The sequence below is a fragment of the Somniosus microcephalus genome, chromosome 14 (assembly GCF_052327205.1).
Source record: "Somniosus microcephalus isolate GS21.2 chromosome 14, FLI_Smic_1.0, whole genome shotgun sequence".
NCBI classification, from domain to species: Eukaryota; Metazoa; Chordata; class Chondrichthyes; order Squaliformes; family Somniosidae; genus Somniosus; species Somniosus microcephalus.
Genome location: NC_141000.1, coordinates 102,562,514 through 102,578,389, shown reverse-complemented (window position 1 = coordinate 102,578,389; position 15,876 = coordinate 102,562,514). Strand labels below are relative to the sequence as shown.

Below are 15,876 nucleotides of genomic sequence, written 5' to 3'. Positions count from 1 at the left end.
TGTTCCCGAGTCTAATGAATTCTGAAAAATCATCCTTAGTGCATCCGCTATCTCTAGGGCCACCTCCTTCAGTACCCTAGGATGCATGTTATCAGGCCCTGGGGATTTGTCCACCTTCAATCCCTTTAGCTTCCTTAACACCATATCCTTAGAGATATTGATTTGCGTCAGTTCCTCCTTTGCCAATGTCCCTATTTTTCCCGATATCCCAGGGAGGTTTTTTGTGTCTTCCTTCGTAAAGACTGACCCAAAGTATGCATTTAGTTGATCTGCCATTTCCTTATTTCCCATTATATATTCCCCCGTATCTGACTGCAATGGACCAACTTTGGTTTTCACCAGTCTTTTCCTTTTGATATACTTATAAAAGCTTTTGGAGTTAGTTTTTATATTTTCCGCCAGCTTGTTTTCGTAAGCTATTTTGCCCCTCTTGATTATGCCCTTTGCCCTCCTTTGCTCTATCTTAAACTGTTCCCAATCTTCCGCTCTGGCGCTTTTTTTGGCTATTTTATACGCCCTATCTTTGGATTTTATGCTGTCTCTAATTTCCCCTGTTATCCACGGTTGAGTCACCTTTTTAGATTTCCTTTTATGCCAGATTGGTATAAACAATTTTTGCAATTTTGTCATTCTATCTTTAAATGTTTGCCATTGTTTATCTACCTCCAGTCCTCCCAGGAACGTTGTCCAATCAGACCTACTCAGTTCCCGTCTCATGGCATCATAATTCCCCTTGTTTAAATTCAGGACCTTAGTCTCTGAGTCAATTTCTTCGCTCTCCATTTCGAGTGAGAAATCGATCATGTTATGATCGCTCTGACCCAAGGGTCCCCGTACAACAAGATTACTGATTAGTCCCTTCTCATTGCACAGTACCCAGTCCAATATAGCCTGTTCCCGAGTTGGTTCCTCGACATATTGATCCAGATAACCATCCCTCAAACACTCAAGGAATTCCTCCTCCTCATTATTTTTACTGATTAGGCTAGTCCAATCTATATGTAAGTTAAAGTCACAAAAGGCCCCCAAACAGTAGTTGTAATGTAGGGTAGAGTAAATTAATCAGGAAATTAGAGGTGCATGTAACAAGTGTAATACAGTAATTATGGGGGACTTTAATCTACATATAGACTGGGCAAACCAAATTTGCAGTAATAGTGTGGAGGACAAATTCATGGAATGTATACAAGATAGTGTTACCGCTGAGTTGGAGCCTGAATGGACCAAGTGATATACAAGGCCGACGTATACCCAACCTCAGCTTAATAGAGTAATAAGACTCAGATGACTGTGGTATAATTGAAATGTGAGAGAACACTTTTATTTGCAGAGCGCTCTGGGAGAAGTGCTATGCACCCCTGTGCAACCGCCAAGCTTCTCGGTTAACACTCTAAATGCGTTTACCTTTATACACAAATGAAAGGTTAAGCGGATTAATCACAGAAATGCCTCATGACATTGTAGCAGTAAGATATTGTAAACAATGTTCAGCAGAACTAGGACATCTTTGGATTTTTCACCGTGAGATATGATAAGCAGAAATAAAACAATAGCAGACTGTCCTTGCAAGATAACCGAAGTACAAAACAGGATGCAGCTGGCACTACTCATCCCAGGGTAGCTCAAGATCCAGTTTTAGCCTGTAACGAATGTCAAGTATCCCGACGAGCTTTGCAAAGTCCTTTAGTACCGAAATTCCCTCCAACAAACCCTCCTTTTGGTCCTGGAGCACGATCCTCTTGCTCCAGGCGACCACCAATCTTCTTTCTTCACAGTGTCGATCTTACAACCACTGACTTAAGGGGGAGTCGGCCGGATTAGCTTTGTCCTCCGTTTGCTGTTCTTCAGGCAATAGCTCGTCTATCATACTGACTGGCATTAACTGTGTCATTGCCATTTTGCAACAAGTTTTTAAGATGGTTAACAGACAGCATATTGCAACACATATCGCGACAATAATGACCAGTGCATGCATTATCCAGGGGCCCCATCCCGTTAGTCCTAGCCAGTCCAACCATCCCTGCCCGGGATTGGTATGGAGTTTCTTCACTTCATCCCTCATGTGGGTTACTAGGTTTGTGATATTCTCGGAGCTATCTGGGATATATGTACAACATTCCTGCCCTATCAAGGCAAATGTACCCCCCCGCTCCGCTAACAGGTAGTCTAATGCCATCCGGTTCTGTAAGGCAACCGTCCGTATCGCCGTCATCTCATCACTTATTTCTGCCAGTGCCTCTTCGGTGTCATTAGCTACCTTTTCTAACAATGACGCGACAAGCTGGATTTCTTTTATGGCTCTGCCTGTCCCATAAGGAGGGAATAAAATGGCGAAATACCGTTCGGTTTCTGTAATGTCGCGTTTGGCTCGATAGTGACGGTGGTCAGTTAGGGAGGACAGACGGTAAACATATGGTAGCACATATCCCAAATAACAAGATCCAGTCCAAGACCGGGGGAGCCACGGGTAGGCTCTGTGACCACATATAAAATAGGTCCCATTATATGCGGTTAGATTGTCGTCCAGTGACTTACGAATCCTCCACCTCCATCTGATTTCCTCCCCTTCCCACGGTCCCCCAGTTGTCTTATTGGGGGTTCCGATATGATTTAATTGGAAGAAACCTTGGCCGCAGCCTTCGGTGAGGTTGCATTTTGTTATATTAACATCTTGGAAACAATTACTGTGTCCTACTTCTGTGCCTCCGGATACATTCTTCGTTAAACATATTGGCCCCTCCGGCCCACCAACCCTTAAAGTATTAGTAAGGACTAAGGATGGAGGCTGCCTATTCCGATTATAATTAGGCTGGTACCACCCCTGGAAAGTGGTTAGGTCATAACCGGCCGACTTCCATTTGTCTCTGTCACCCTCCTGGTTGTATGAATCTTTATAATCGCCGCTGACGTTCTGGCGCATGACCCATTCCGCCATCTCTGAGGCATTGAACGGGATGGCTCTCAACGGAATTCCTCCTTTACTATGTGACTACAGACCCAACAGCTGGACTGTCCCTTTTCCTTAGCATACTCATATGACATATATATATAAGTATTTACATGTAATTCCCGCTTACATAGCGGTCTTCCCCCGGCTACCGTAACAATGCATATTATCGCAACTAAACATATTACGGTCTCCCTCCTCATCTTTTATTAAATACTGTTGTTCTGGTGTTATTTTAATCTTTCTTTGGCCCTCCCGATAACACTCTTGTATTAACACGTTTAAGTAAAAGCACATAAGCACAAATGATGCAATAAGCCACAAAACAAACGCCCACACAGGCACACAGATCAAAGAATCATACATTAATCAGCCGTTATTGATCTGTAAGGCAAGTACAAAGGATGTGTCATTAGTAATTTGCTACACACACACACCCTCCTTTTGTTCATTGTATCCCACTAGACTCATCTTCCCTTTGCTGAGGTTCTCTACTGGTATTACCATCCCCGGGATTTTCTTCCTGTATTGATGGTTTGGGCTCGACTGAACCCGCCCTTTTCTCGTAAGCCTTCAGTTGAGTCCAATGTTTCCAAACCCCCTTCCCTCTTATGTCCAGACAGGCACAGGTGTCTCCACTAATTATAACTTCATACGGCCCGCTCCATTTTGGAGCGAAACCTGGTTTTGCAGGCAACATCTTTACCATGACCTTTGTTCCCGCTGGGGGTACCTCGGGGAGCATATTGAGCCGTAGCTCCTCATCTCGCTCTCTTTGGTGGTCTCGGACTTCTTTGCGCATCTCTTTTAACTGAGTGCCTAATTCCAAAACGTATCGTCTTAATTTATCTTTTAATGGGCCTACGTCGGTCCCACCTGTTATGATGCCTTCCGGTAATTGCATCGTTCGTCCTGTCATTAGTTCATAAGGGGTCAAACCGGTTGTCCGGTTTCTGGTGGCTCGGAGTTTAGTAATTTCTGGTATCCATCTGTCCTGCAAAAATTTATTAATCCTAAAAATGCTCGTATTCCTCTTTTAGTGGTAAATTCCGGATGTTGGGATATTGTTTGAATCCTTTCTGAGAGCAGGACTTTTTCATCTGGTGTCAGAATGTGCCCTTAATACGTGACACACTTTTTGCAAAATTGAATCTTTGCTTTTGATACGACATACCCTTCCCTTGACAAATGGTTCAAAATGAATTTTGTATCTATTTAACAATCCATCGCTGTTGCCGAGACTGAGCTGAAACCAAAAATTCCCCCAATCTCACCAACGTTTGAGTGATAATTTCATCATACTCTGATGCTTCATCGTATGGCAATTGTTCAAAAGCTTGTTTCGTAATTAACATATCCTGCTCTACTTTATCCACAGCTACCTTCGCGTCTTTAGCCGATTTCTCAGCCATCGGGTACATTCTCATTTCGTAATTCGTTGCACATTAGTTGACACACACACGAACCATGCAACTTCAATCACAACTTCTAGCTGCAGTCATGATCGCGAGAGAGAGAGAGAGAGAGAGAGAGAGAGAAAGCGCGCAGCCTGTGACCTCGAAGAGGGAAGCACAGGCTTTTAAAGGGACAGTACACTGAAGATGAATGAGCACACACTCGGCAGGTTTTTTATTATTCTTAACTACATCTTACACTCTCAATCACTTTCCTTTAATTACCATTCATATCTCATTCATGAGTCCTGGAGAAACTTTACTGTCCAGTACAATATTTAAGATAGAAAACATAGATCAAACGTTCTCACTTGATCCAAGTTATTAACACTTTTTTATTTATCATTATTTTAGAGGATATTTTATTTTCCCAAAAGTAACCCAATATATATTGCCTGAGTCCATTTCGTCATTTCAAAATTATCCCAAAATCCAAACAGCAGTATTATTGTACCAGCAGGTTTTATCAATGTTCAATTTCATTTCTATCAATTTATCCTCCATTTCCAATTTCAGAAACAAGTAATTCTCAGGCTAGGTAGCTTACACAGTGTTTTAACATTAGTGACAGAAGTGCTGCAATTAGTTTACAAGGTAACTTCCATATAACAAAAGAAAGAAGAGACTCCATTGTGACTCTGCTTAGAGCCCAAGGTTAAGTTATCAAATCATAAATTCCTTCTGTCACTGGGGAAATATTAACTTAAAATTAAGAAACTTAAATTATTTAACGTCCAATATCTTTAAACTTCATACTAAAGTTGGGTTAACTCCTTTGCAGGATTCTAAGAAGGTGGAGCAACACATTATCAAATGCACGCAACTGCGTCAATTCACGTAAATCAAAAAGAACTTTCCCTATCGAAAGACAGTTGTGTTTTCACACTTTAACTAAACACGAACACGGAGGCGATATGGACAAAGACGGGATTTGAGCAAAATTCACAAGCTAAGTATTATTCAATTCGGTCTACACAAATTCACACCAGACAGAATTTCACCGTGGCCACAATGAAAGTCTGGTTTCAACAGGTTTATCAACCTCACAACTCCAATCCAATCCACATCTTGTAAACATTCAAATTAATTTTCTTCCAAGCACATTGGCAACTGTAACTTTAAGGCAGAAGCCCATCTTTTGTAAAACTATGAACAGACAAACAAAACAAAATAGCACATTCTTGCAGAAAACAGTAAATTACGTCATATTAATTTTCTTATTGTCCTTTCTTCAGATGTCTTTCCAAAATACTGTAAAAACATTGAATATAACTGGAGAAAAATTAGTTTTTCACATTTAAACAAATCAAACTGCTTTGGAAGATTTCACCATAGCAACCACGACTCCAAGGTTAAATGTTAGGCTGAAACTTAATCTTTGTTAAACAAACTTTTTGTTGTTCTTCTCAGTTTTTACACACCAGCTTAATTTAAATTGTAGTTCAAAGATTTTTCTCTTGGGGCACAATCTTATTCGCACATTCTTAAAACTTCCAAAATCCAAGACAAGACAAACATTTTTAAACGCTTTTAACACAGAGAAGTGGGTGGAGCTAAAACATACATAACAGAATCTTTCCTTTAAAGACAGACTTTTCAGACAAAAATACTATAACTTCTTAAACATTCATAGTCAGAAAAACAGTCACACTTTAACACACTTTCACACAAACTGAAATTCCAGCATTTTTTAAGGTTCCTTTCCTCTATCCCAGGGGCACTTGGTCCTAGGGGGGCGTACGGGGGAAGAGGTTCATTATTCCATTGTCTGGACCATCCCCCTTGGTACGCTAATGTCCTTTCTTGTTCTTTATTAATGCTTTCCAAAATTTCTACCTTCTTTCTTAGTTCTGCATTTTCCTGATTTTTAGCTTTGATTAATTCTTGCACTTTCTCAACCTGTTCTATTAATCCAGTCAGTTGATGGACCAAGAGTACCCCTACCTTCTTGGTCCTTTCTTTCTTTTGCTTATCTAGCCACTTTCTTAGTTCTGCATTTTCTCAATTAACGAACATCTATCTGTCATGTAACTGTAAATGAGGGAGCCCGGAGGCCCCCTCTTAAGGTCCTTACCCGACATCAGTTGCTTGTCCCGAATCACGGTCTCCGAAACCCCCGTTTTACCTTCAGCGGCGGGTGTCGTCACGTGCTAGTGGCAAAGTCTGTCCAGACTCCTTTGCCGAAATTCCCAAGCTCAACCTAAGCCTTCACCTAAGTATTCCTGAGACAAAAACTTAATAAATGCAGACGTTCAAATGTCTAGAACCACATAGTGTTTTCTCACATTCCGATGGCCCACTTACTTTGTTCTTTGGATCACTCGAGCACGTTAGCACTTGATCAGGGTGTTTGAGCACTCGGTGACCCTGCTCGCAGCGCCAATTTGTTACCGCTGAGTTGGAGCCTGAACGGACCAAGTGATATACAAGGCCGACGTATACCCAACCTCCGTTTAATAGAGTAATAAGACTCAGACGACTGTGGTATAATTGAAATGTGAGAGAAAACTTTTATTTGCAGAGCGCTCTGGGAGAAGTGCTATGCACCCCTGTGCAACCGCCAAGCTTCTCGTTTAACACTCTAAATGCGTTTACCTTTATACACAAATGAAAGGTTAAGCGGATTAATCACAGAAATGCCTCATGACATTGTAGCAGTAAGATATTGTAAACAATGTTCAGCAGAACTAGGACATCTTCGGATTTTTCACCGTGAGATATGATAAGCAGGAATAAAACAATAGCAGACTGTCTGTCCTTGCAAGATAACCGAAGTACAAAACAGGATGCAGCTGGCACTACTCATCCCAGGGTAGCTCAAGGTCCAGTTTTAGCCTGTAACGAATGTCAAGCATCCCGACGAGCTTTGCAAAGTCCTTTAGTACCGAAATTCCCTCCAACAATAGTTTTCTAGATCAGTATGTTGAGGAACCAACTAGGGAACAGGCTATTTTAGATCTAGTATTGTGCAATGAGAAAGGGTTAATTAATAACCTTGTAAAGGGGCCTTTAGGGAAGAGTGACCATAATATGGTAGAATTTTAGATTGCGTTTGAAAGTGATTTAGTTGAATCTGAAACTAGGGTCTTCAATCTAGACAAAGCAAACTACGTAGGTACGAGGGGCGAGTTGGCTAAGGTAGATTGGGAAACTACATTAAAAGGTATGAAGGTAGACAAGCAATGGCTAGCATTTAAAGAAATAATACATAATTTACAACAAATAATATTCCTTTAAGGCACAAAAACCCCCACAGGAAAAGTGGTCCAACCATGGCTAACGAGAGAAGTTAAAGATAGTATTAGATCAAAGGAAGAGGCTTATAATGTTGCCAAAAAGAGTAGTAAGCCTGAGGATTGGGAGGATTTTAGAATTCAGCAAAGGAGGACCAAGAAATTGATAAGGAAAGAGAAAAAAGAATGAGAGTAAACTAGCAAGAGACATAAAAAGATTGTAAACACTTTTTACAGAGCTAAGATACTTTGTATCTGTCTTCACGGTAGAAGACACAAAAAACATTCCGGAAATAATGGGGAACCAAGGGTCTAGAGAGACTGAGGAAAGAAATCAGTATAAGTAAAGACATAGAACTGGAGAAATTAATGGGACTAAGTGGCGACAAATCCCCATGACCTGATAACCTGCATCCTAGGGTTTTAAAAGAGGTAGCTGCAGAGATAATGGATGCACTTTTATTAATCTTCCAGAATTCCCTAGATTCTAGAACAGTCCCCTAGGATTGGAAGGTAGCAAACATAACCTTGCTACTTAGAAAGGAGGAAGAGAAAAAAATGGGGAACTATAGACCAGTTAGCCTGACATCAGTAGTAGGTAAAATGCTAGAATCTATTACAGGAAACTTTGGTTTATCCGGAGGTTGTATGTCCAGAAACCTCGATCTACCGGCAGAAATCAGGAGCCGTTTTGTTAGGCTTTTTTTCTTCTCGTGGCTTTTTTTCTTCTCGTGGCTTTTTTTTCAACAGTCAGGCTCTGCAAAGTCTCTCTCAAGCTGTTGCTAAGCTACAGAGACGCTTCTAAGGTACGGCGGACTGTTTAGAAGCTGTTGCTAAGCAACAGTGTTTGTTGCCAGATACGGAGCTGCAAATCTCCGTATGCTTCAACGTTAATGCTGGTATGTCCGGCAGTTTTGATAGATTGGCAACAGCTCGGTCCCGTCGGTGCCGGATATAACAAAGTTTCCTGTATTAGGGATGTAGTAACAGGGCACTTAGAAAATTGTAATATGATTAGGCAGAGTCAACTGAAGATGGTTGGGCCTGGGACACTGCCCTGAGGAACTCCTGCAGTGATGTCCTGGGGCTGTGATGATTGACCTCCAACCACCACAACCAGCTTCCTTTGTGCTAGGTATGACTCCAGCCAGTGGAGAGTTTTCTCCGATTCCCATTGATTTAGTTTTACTCGGGCTCCTTGATGCCACACTCGGTCAAATGCTGCCTTGATGTCAAGGGCAGTCACTCTCACCTCACCTCTGGAATTCAGCTCCTTTGCCCATGTTTGGACCAAGGCTGTAATGAGGTCTGGAGCCAAGTGGTCCTGGCAGAACCAAAACTAGGCATCAGTGAGCAGGTTATTGGCAAGTGCTGCTTGATAGCTGCAGAGAGATAATAGACAGGTTGATTGAGTGGGCAAGAACATGGCAAATGGAATACAATGTGGGGAAGTGTGAAGTTATCCACTTTGGTAGGAAAAACAAAAAAGCAAAATATTTTTTGAATGGTGAGAGACTGGGAAATGTTTGCACTCAAAGGGACCTGGGTGTCCTGGTACATGAATCAGAAAGTTAACATGCAGGTACAGCAAGCAATTAGGAAAGCAAATGGTATGTTAGCTTTTGTTACAAAGTGATTAGAGTATAAGAGTAAAGAAGTCTTACTACAATTATACAGGTCATTGGTGAGGCCACACCTGGAGTACTGTGTACAGTGCTGGTCTCCTTACCTAAGGAATTACATACTTGCCTTAGAGGAAGCGCAGCGAAGGTTCACTAGACTGGTTCCTGGGATGAGGGGCTTGCCCTATGAGGAGAGATTGAGTAGACTAGGCCTATATTGCTTAGAGTTTAGAAGAATGACAGGTGATCGAATTGAAATCTAAAATTCTTAAGGGGGTTGACAGGGTTAATGCTGGGAAAATGTTTCACCTGGATGGGGAATCTAGAATGCAGGGTCACAGAATAAGGGGTAGGCCATTTAGGCCTGAGATGAGGAGAAATTTCTTCACTCAAAGGGTTGTGAATCTTTGGAATTCTTTACCCCAGCGAGCTGTGGATGCTCAGTCGTTGAGTATATTCAAACGAAGGGAGTCAAGGGATATGGGGATAGTGCAGGAATGTGGAGTTGAGGTAGATCAGCCATAAACTTGTTGAAAGGTAGAGCAGGCTCGAAGGGCCAAATGGCCTACTCCAGCTCCTATTTCTTGCTATGTTAATCTCTCGTGATTGATGTCATTCCAGTCACTTATTTCCTGCGTCAGCTGTCACTCAGTGGGTAGCCCACTCGCCTTTGAGTCAGAAGATTGTGGGTTCAAGTCCCACTCCAGGGACTTGAGCACACAAAGCTAGGCTGACACTCCAGTGCAGTGCTGAGGGAGTGCTGCACTATCGGAGGTGCCATCTTTCGGATGAGACTTTAAACCGAGGCCTCGTCTGCTCTCAGGTGGATGTAAAAGATCCCATGGCACTATTTCGAAGACCAGGGGAGTTATCCCCGGTGTCCTGGCCAATATTTATCCCTCAACCAACAAAAACAGATTATCTGGTCATTATCACATTGCTGTTTGTGGGACCGTGCTGAGCGCAAATTGGCTGCAGCGTTTCCCACGTTACAACAGTGACTCCACTTCTAAAGTACTTCATTGGCTGAAAAGCACTTCAAGATGTCCGGTGGTTGTGAAAGGCGCTACATAAATGCTAGTCTTTCTTCTTTACACAAGCATTTCTAATAGATAATACTCAGACACCAAAAGCAAAAGATAAGCCATGCATTCTTCTCACGGCACCCCAAAGCTATCTTGTTTATATTGGAAAGCCTGTTGTTCCAAGATACAAGGAAGTTCAATTATTAACCTCGAAGACGGTGAACAGTAGCCAAAGTGCAAATTCTTTCAATCTGCAACTTCTCAAGGGTAAATTTAGTGACCCTGCAATCAGATTGGAACGCCGGCTGGAGATGTCTACAGCATTGTAGCTCGGATTCTCCCTTTGAGTGCAGCTCCCCACTGGGACGGTGGGACTATTGAATTTAGCCTATGGTCTCTACCTATGAGGCAACCACAGTGATTGGAAACTTTCTAAATTCATTTTCATATATTACATATAGAGGAATAGATGGTCAGGGGAAAAAGGACAGCAATAAGTTGATGGAAGTATTTCTTGCTGATTTGCTGATGGGGCGAGATGAAGTAGGGGTGGGAAGAGGCTAAAGGGATCAAGGGATATGGGGAGAAGGCAGGGACAGGGTACTGAACTTGGATGATCAGCCATGATCGCATTGAATGGCGGAGCAGGCTCGAGGGACCGAATGGCCTACCCCTGCTCCTATCTTCTATGTTTCTATGTATGTTCAAAGTTTTCAGGGCACACACATAAATTTTAAAAATTATTTATAGCTGTAATAAGTTCTACTGCACAATGGACAACCAATACTGGAAAAGAAAGTTATAGAAATGGTGCCGCTCCGATATTCTGGCTGGCTATCAGGCGGATGGCGCTTGTCCCCAGCCATGTAAGTGACCCTGTCCCTGCAATTTGGCAAGGGCTCTGTGGCTACTGATGTGGGTAGAAGGGGTTCTGCTCCTCCACACTTGCACTGGGTGAAGCAGGCCCCCAGGAATTTCAGAGCCAATTACTATTTTTGGCCAGCAGTAAACCTGCCTGCCTACCCACCCACTGGAAAAATACCTGCATAGCATTTAGCAAATGCCACTGAGGCTGTCTGCCTCCCAATGCGCTTAACACATGGTCCAATCAAAAGCTCAGCACACGACGAGTTAAATGTGTTTTTATTTTCAATTGCAAAGCTAAGTTCACATTCATAAAAAAATGAAAGATATAAATCCTGTAAGAGATGACATTTTTCCATAGTTCATACATCAAAACAGAAACAGGAAAACAAAAATGTTTGTGTTACTAATTGATATTTACAAAGTTATTTGCATACGTCAGATATTCATTGAAGTATGGTCCATTTATTGAAAGTTAAAATTTTCTAATGGTGAAAATCAAGTGTTTTACCCCTAAACTCATAGCTCTTAATAAAAGTGAAAGTTGTAATACACATCAGGGCCAGGGAAACAATTATCAGCTGAATGATTTTTGCCCCAAAACAAAACATATGAGTGGACTCTTACTTTATTACTGTAGTGACAAGACACAAAGCATCTCATTGTTGCTTTGTCACAGTCTTATGTAACTGTGAAATGTAATTATTATTTCTGCCACATTTGCCATGATCTATATCAGAGGACTAATTACACTAATGTTCTGGAACTAACTACCAGCAATGGTCAATCTTCATGAATATACAGATCCTCAATCCCTTATACAAACAGGAAAACATAAAAGCTTGAAGGGAGTTGTGCTCACATAGTGAAGTCAATTACAAGGTGTCCCGGTTTTTCACAATATTAATACTGAAGTAGTTTTATCTTTCATATTTCCCCAATTACGCCCCCTTGCTGCCACCATTTGTTGCTATGCTTCCTGCTTTAGTTGAGAGGCTGAGACAGTCTGGCCCACAGACACAGAACTAGACACTGCTGCTTCACAATTCACAGCTGTGAGAAGCTGCAAGTTACATAGAATTTACACAGAAACAGGCCATTCGGCCCAACTGGTCTGTGCCAGTGTTTGTGCTCTACACGAGCCTCTTCCCACCCCTACTTCATCTCACCCCATCAGCAAATCAGCAAGAAATACTTCCATCAACTTATTGCTGTATATCCTTCTCGCGTTTCCGTGCAGCGTTCGATCTACAGGCCCTGCTGCAAATCGGCAAAAGCTCACTCAGTAAACAGCCCAAGATGACACCTGAGGCCGAGGTCCGATCTCACGTCCTGTGGTTGAGAGTATTGTGGTTGTCTACTGCTATACCAACCAGGTCACTTAATACTGAAAACATTTATGCTAATATGTAATTATCCTCCAGTTCAACTGTGTTTCACAATAGCACTGTTACAAGATTTTTTTTGTCTAATGAATTTGCGTCTTTGATTTAGAAAACATGTTCTCATCTGCACCTAATAATCCAGCACAAAATATGTAACTTCCACAGCCATGAAAGGATTGCTCTTGTGATAAATTAACTCAACAACATATTACTCCTTTTTGGAATTTTACTAAATGTAAATTATATGGTCAGATTGTAAAGCCTACTTTCCTGAGTACATCTAGAACATGGTTTAGTAACAAGCACTCAGTATCAACATTAATACGAAGAATAATCCTTACAATTCCCCATTTCAGACCAATGGAAATGGATCAAGTTAGAAAAGCACAGAATAAAAGTGTTCTCTATTGAATTGTTCTGACTAACCTGGGTAGAATCTGAGCCAAATTTAGCATAATCTAAAAATAAAAAAAGGCAGAGAGAAGGTCACGGTTATAAAATGCTGCAGCAAATGAAGCCAGTTACTGGTGTGCTTTGCAAGTACCACAACACAAAGTACATGAATTAGAACAGCGGTAAAATGTCTCAGCATAAATATTTTACTTAATTATTAGCAACTGCATATTCGGTCTCTTCGTTGACGTTAACAGAATGAAACAGCGGGCGTATTCAAAACATTCCATCAGATAACTGGTCAGGTTTATGCTCTGCAATGCAGTCAATCAAGAATTTGTGTCAATTTTATTAAATGAGATGTGCAACACATGAGTCACAGGACACCTGTTCCCTTTATGCCAAGTTCTTAGTAGTAACCATGTTGCTGTGGGGAGACACTAAGTGGAGACCAGGTTCCTACCCCACATGGAACAAGGAAGATCACAGTAGAGTTAACAGAGTTTTCTCTTACTTACTGCTAGTGATACTGCAACTTTGGCAGAGGCCTGGGAGGTCCAGCCTAACCATTCCACCCAGAATATGGGAAGACTATGGGAGAGGGGTATTGAAAGGGGCAAAAAAGTCATTAAGAAAAACATATTTGGCCGAGTCTGTTCACAGAGATAAAACACACCCTTGACTTGACATCTTGAAAATCTCCATCTTGCCAACCTGTACTGTTTTTATTGAAAATAAAAAATATTTGCTAGGAATTGCTTCAGGAGATCTGCTCGGCCACCGCCCTGGATAGATGTGGAAACAAAGTTTCAGCCCACCTTCTGCTGAAGATACTGCGGCCGATGGGAACACCCCCAAGGAAATTCCCGACGATTAAGTTCACTTAAATATAAATCAAATGACACCATCAAGAACGAACTAAATAGAAATGTATAAAATAACACCTCCCTGTTGCTGTGGCAACTCATTCTTGCCTTCAGGTGGTCATTTTTCATTATCCTATACAATAAGAGACACTAGTGTGTTGGGAGTTTCTCACTACTTTCCCACATAAAGATGAAAGTGCTCAATATCTACGCCTCCTATCCACAATTGCCAACAAATGAATTTCTTTTGTCATGGATTGTGGCTCAATGAATAATTATTATGCAACAAATAATCAAATGAATCCATTCTCTCTGTCTCTCTCTCTCTTTCCCTAGCTTTCAAACAATTTAAACTGCATCAGGTTAATCTCAAAGTGACATGTCTTAATGTTAGCTTTACCACTTCAAAATTAAGAGTGATAAATCCTGGTGCGCTCTTTCTGGTTAGTTTATCGAACTGTGTTAACAAACATATCTAACAAACATAAATTTGTTCAGCGTTGTACTAATTGCAAGTAACTGCACTAAAATTGGGTTAACTTGAGAATAATCTGAAACTATGCTCTGTGTAAATAAAGAATAATTATTTTTAATACTTCACAAAATTTGGTCTTCATCTTTACTACCTGGCCGATACTCTGGCAGTGAGGAGCACACACCCTCATAAGAACATAAGAAAATCAGACGGGTTCTGTAAACGGTGTGAGGTGAAGATGAGAACATCTATAGACACTCTCCTGTCTACCTTGTAAGCGACTTCCTCAAAAAATTCAACTGGATTAGTCAGACATGCCCAACTCTTCCCTAATCCATGCGGACTCTGATCAGCTCCTACTTGCTCAAATGCTCAGTCTCTCTGTCCCTGGTGCTAGATTGCAATAATTTCTCTGATGTTAAACTGACAGTTTCCTGGTTTCCCCCTCCCTCCCGTCTTAAATAATGGAGTGACATTTCCAATTTTCTAATCCAAGGCCACGATTCTCGAATTTGTGGCTTCAATTTGCCCTCATCTATTTCAGTACAGTTAACTCTGAATAAATGCTACCAATAAAACAAACCGAACTCCAAATGCATGTTCAATTCACTCCCATTATAATGAGTTCCAATGCACCAAACTACATCTCGCTTACTCCCATTATACCAAATTAAAACGCACCATACTATATGGCATTCCTGTTATAGCGTTCCAATGCACCAGATCATACTCTCCTGTATTATACTGAACCTTACTGTACAAACCCACACGTCATGGACTTTTACTATGCAGAGTTCCAATGCATCAAACCATGTTCCACTCACTCATTCAGTAAACCCACTAAACAGGACTGATTACCACATTAACAGAGGAGGTCTTTTTACCTTAATTATTATACTGTTCCTGTTTGAAAAATATTTTGGCAGGAGATCTTCTTCTGTTAAGTATTCCTTTACAGAACATAATACATGTCAAGTTCAAATATTTTCATATTCCAATTATTCTGAGATTTAAGATTAGTCTGTGTACTTCTTTCAGTAGTCCTATCATTCAAAATGTTAACAGTCTGAAGGTATTTACATTTTCTGTTTAATTCCTAAATGCTCTTTGTTGGGCAGTGAAAATAATGTAGGTTACAGCAGTACCCAGTCACATTTCCTTTAGTGAAAGTGAGGGCATCAGTATTTAGTATACCACAAAGTCAACATCTGGAGGCAAAGGGAATGTTAATGTTAATCCACCACATCCATTTTGTCTTCTAATTCCTATGTCTTCGACGCATCGTCTATAGACTCTCTGGATTTTTATGGGAAGAATTTCCAGTACTACTGGAATAATGTCCAGAATCTACACTTGATTGACTGCTTTGCAGATCATCCTCTTCATTAAGGATCTTCCCATCAGACTTGGTTGTGTCTTTGTCTGACTTCGATCCATCAGTTTTAGGCGAATTTAACAGTGTGGACGTCATTTCCGATTGAGAGACAATGGAGAGTTTGTCCCAGTGATCCTCCTGTGGGTCATCTTTATGCAGCGTTGCAAATATGGGCTGTGGGGATGGTTCAGTCAAGTACTGAAAAAACGTAAAGCACAACTATTAACATATTTATCA

At 41.2% G+C, this 15,876-nt stretch overlaps 1 long non-coding RNA gene and 1 pseudogene across 2 annotated transcripts in view; both read right to left on the bottom strand.

Annotated features, from left to right (window-relative positions):
- Window positions 1-1,294: 1,294 nt before the first annotated feature.
- LOC147107780 (uncharacterized) lies at window positions 1,295-6,469 on the bottom strand. The gene is made up of 2 exons (XR_015080866.1): window positions 4,222-6,469; window positions 1,295-3,331 (listed from the first exon to the last, which is right to left on the bottom strand). It is a non-coding gene; the product is annotated as an uncharacterized LOC147107780 (long non-coding RNA).
- Window positions 6,470-11,407: 4,938 nt separating this feature from the next.
- LOC147107779 (interleukin-10 receptor subunit beta-like) overlaps window positions 11,408-15,876 on the bottom strand; it is a 97,964-nt pseudogene continuing 93,495 nt past the window's right edge. The window contains exon 9 of the transcript XR_015080865.1: window positions 11,408-15,837. The product of XR_015080865.1 is annotated as an interleukin-10 receptor subunit beta-like (transcript). The remainder of the gene's footprint in view (window positions 15,838-15,876) is intronic.